We start from the raw sequence: 4379 nt of genomic DNA, 5'->3' as shown, positions 1-4379 counted from the left end.
TCACATGTGTAAATCCAAAAGTGACTGCAGTACAAGGAGCTGTGTTAAACATTTCACACCAGGGCCATCAAAATTAAAATCACATGTAAGCAGTGAAAAGATTTTGTGTCCCAGAGCTTTGCAGAAGTGAACCTCACCCTCCCCTAAGGAAAAGGGCAAGAAGCCTCAAAAGTCCACATATTTATTCACACTTTAATGATAAGCTGCTGCTAAATCTTTACATTATCTGTTGGCAATTATGGACAAGACTCCATGTTACTCTTATAAAAGACAGAATTACTGCTCACTGCCAACACCATCCACTTCCAGAGGATCTTAAAGGTCTCTTTGGTTAGTTTGGCAGAAAGACTGGAACACGAACTGATTTCCCAATACCTGACTGTCACATGTATTTTAGTTTTTCTGTGTTGCCTGTTGTTGATTTGGGTCTTGTTTTAACTTATGAACTGTTGTCTGGATTGGTCTGCAAGCCTCCAGTCTTACCACTTTGATAAACCAAGCAAAGTTTCTCTTGGAGGCAGAATGTGCATGGGATGTGCTACGATACCTCTCACAGTGTCACCAGGAGTGGCACCAGTAAAGCAGGCAATCTACTTCTTTGTGAACCACTACAGAGCCAAATCCCAAACTGGCTTTAAGTAGCACTAATGCTAACAAGTGCTCCTTTTTGTATGAGATACAGGAATGAATTTGTATGAGATACAAAAAGGAAGTCTCTAATGATCCTCTTGCAAGCATGCAATAAAGAACTGATCCTGCTATCCTCATTAAGCTTTTGCTTTGGTAACTATGCTATTCTCATTCACCTTTTTCAACAGACACTTGACTTTTTGTCTCACACTCTTGCAGTATTGGCAGACACTGTTTCACACTTGCTGTTCCTCCCCAGAGAGCTATCTTACAGCTGCTGCTTTGAGAAAAAACCCACACTGAGATCTGGATATCTCGAAGGAACACAAAATGTCAATGAATCATTAGTATCGGTATCTACATAGATTTTCAGGGGAATGCTTGTGTTTTGGGTGGGTTAGGGGGAACTGTTTGTGTGGTTTAAGTGTATAGGCACTATTCACCTTTCAATTTAAGGGTTTCAAATGCCCTGTGCATTTTGGAAGAGTAAAGCTTGAGTCAATAACAAATTTACACAGCCATTACTGTAACTGCCTCAAGAGACCTAAAGACAGAGCAGATTTTAATGGCTGTTAGAAGAAGCAAAGTGGCAAGCAGTTCAACTTTTACTAACTCAGCTTTAATTCTCTGCACTACATATTAGCTAAACCAGCTGGCCACAGGATGAACAGTCCAGCATTTGCCATATGAGTACGAAGAATCTGCTTCTCCATGTTCTCATTTTCACTGTGGTCTCCTCTTTGCTACATGAACACCTACAGCGGCAATTCCCCTTCCCCTTTTGCAGAGGGCTGGTTCCTCTGGGAGCTACTGGCACTGCTGGCCTGACTCCCCAGCCTGGCATCAGGTATTGAACATCTGAAGGGCATTTCTTTCATGGCAGAGGACAGGGTACGACAAAGGTCAGAGTACACCAAGGTCTATATCTTGGTCCAATTGCAGTCTGGCTTGATTTGCTGATTGGCCCCCATCTACGAGGTACCTCCCTCCAGTGGAATTAGGATCCCAGGTCACAGCTAATGAATGTGTGTGGCCTTCAGCTGGGACATCCAAGCCAATGTCAAGGTTAAGCTAAATAAATGAATCAGGCAGTATTCGAAAGCAACTTAGTCTGTAGGTAGAATTTTGGCCTCAAGGATGGGGCTTGTTTTGGTTTGGGTTTTTTTTTTTGGGGGGGGGAGGGTTTTTTGTTCATTTTTACATTGAGTGAGCAAGCACTTTTCTAACCAGCCTGCATTTTTGCATGGATCATTAAAGGTGACATATGAGGAAGTCTTGCATAAAACTTGGAATATGAGGCTTGTCAATATAGAATCTCAGAGCAATGGCTGGGCTTTTAGCTATTAAACCCAGTGGAGCGATGGGGCAAGACACTTCATTCACTTACTCTAAACTAAGAGTGTTGCACAATCCTCCAGAGGTCGGGAGGGGCTTGTCATTTGCCATTCGATTTTAAATTGTAAAGGCACACAATTTTAAAGCATATGGGAAGGTTTCATTCATGCATTTTGCAGTAGAGCCTTCCTTCTCCCACTAAAGTGCTAGGAGTTGAATTTTGCAGTATTTATGATTATGAGTTGCCTGTCTGAATTTTTGCAAACGTCCAAAAAAACTGAGCAGAAACACAAAAAATATATCCCACCTTGTTTGCTTGGACCTGTCTCTGGGTAAAGTCAGTGTGATGAGACACAGATGTGCCTTGCTCCTGTTCTGACATCTGCCAGCATGGAAAATATACAGTGATCTCTCAGAATTGGTGAGAGGGGGATGACAGAAAGCTCCATAGAAAACCCTGAAGGGATCTGCTTAGCACATCCTCTGTTAGCAGGATTCTGTAACTTTTCCCTAACCTTCTCCCAGGCACAACAGAAAATTAGTAAGGGCAAAGAGCAGTACAGCTCTCATACCCTTCTCCCCACTTAACGATCAGGAGAGGGTCAGCAAATTTACTGAGTTCTCAAAGCAGCCAATGTGGAGAAAGTTGTTAATTCTGCTTTGAGACCTGTCTCTTCAACACTAAATTTTCCTGGCATATTCCCCCAGTGCTGCATTTTCACAGCTGACATAAATCTGTGTGGCAAGGGAATTTACAGCAGACCTTGGCTATGTTGTTATTGACTATAGAAATCTTGCCCCATGCAGAACAACATGTGGAACAAGCCATCATTTACAGGTGGATTTATACCTGTTTATGGTACAGAAATGAACTTGGCAAATCATAAATTCCCCTTTAAAAAAAAAGAAGACAAAGAAGAAAGGTGGAAAATAGACAGAATCAGCTAATACCTATAATGTAGAGCCCTCCGAGAAGCTGTTCTGAAGAAGCTCTGATAGGCCAGAATCCTTTACCATCAACCGCAAAGCAATTCATTTGGGAAGTCAAATTGGGCCCAAGCAACTTCCAAAAATCCCTTTGTCCCTGAATTCTAGCAAAGTTGTACTCCAGGATTTATTGTTCAGCTCCTTTTGTACCACAGCAGGTAAGCAGCACCAAAGCCAAAAGCTCCTCAGGCTTTGAGAAAATGCTGGGAAACATCGAAGCCTACCTGGGAACTGGTGCATAAGGACTTCACCAAACCACAGCTTTTGGTTAACCAGCTCACCAGCTACAGTCCACAGGAATTCAGGGCCTTCGATCTACAGCAAAAACGACACAAGTGATTTTCAAACCTGCCATAGAACCTGAACACTTTATGAGGAGCTTGCTTTCCTGTGGTAGACTTTAATTGGTTGCAGATGTATGGTCCAGGGGATCCAGCTTCTAGAATAAAGTGTGTAAGAATAACCTAAGAGTCACAGAGAACCATGCTTGTTACAGACTTGGATCTGGTTTTCAACTGTGTCCCCTGGCTTCAACCAACCCTACCAGCCCCTTTTTCACTTAGAGAGCCACCCAGTTGCCTATCCTTGTACTCATTGTTGTGAATCATTCATATCAACCATAAAATTGAGGTGAGAGAACACAAACCTTAATATAATCCCATTCTGCTTTATGCCCATCCTTTTATTTCTGCTTTTCTGCCTCCCTTATTTTTAGGTTACTGCCTCCAAGTTGAGGCAAACTAAAACCTGTGGTGGGTAAGGGGAAGCAACAACCTAACTTCAGGGCAGTATCTCCATATGCTTTTAAGAAACACATACCACCCACATGCATCATAGTCAGTTTCTAGGCCAGATCAAAAGGGAGTAAGTCCAAATGCACCGATCAAAAAGGAGCTGTTAAAAGCTGTTTTCATGAAATGTAAAGACACCAACATAGCCTTCCGTAGTATTACCCATGAAGGAACCTGCCACTGTATTTGCCAGTCCACAGCATGCTAACACAGCTTTTGGACAGCCACAAGGGATGGGCTGGAGATGCACTGTGCAGGGCAGGTGCCTCCAGCCAAAATGAGCCTGAGGATCCCTGAGAACTGCAGCATGACCTGCTAGGCAGCAGCAGACCTGCTGCATAAACTGCAGTGGGCCACATGGTTCAGGACACAGGTCAGATCGGGACCTCACCCTCTCCATAGTGCAGGTACATATTTTACATCAACAGGCATACCTGTGACTCCATGCTCAAGCATCCGGAAAAGGAGACGATGATCTCCTTACCTTTCTCTCCTTACCTATCTCAAAGAAGGGAGCCAAGGCATTTCTAACCCCAAATACGCGGAGACCTCTAGGCTGACTATGGAACAAGCACTGCAGCCTTCATCTATGTTTCATAACACTCTTCTCTTATCAAATTCAAAGTCTCAATATTT

Source organism: Psittacula echo, assembly GCF_963264785.1.
Source record: "Psittacula echo genome assembly, chromosome: 4".
Classification (NCBI taxonomy): domain Eukaryota; kingdom Metazoa; phylum Chordata; class Aves; order Psittaciformes; family Psittacidae; genus Psittacula; species Psittacula echo.
This window is presented reverse-complemented; position numbering follows the sequence as displayed.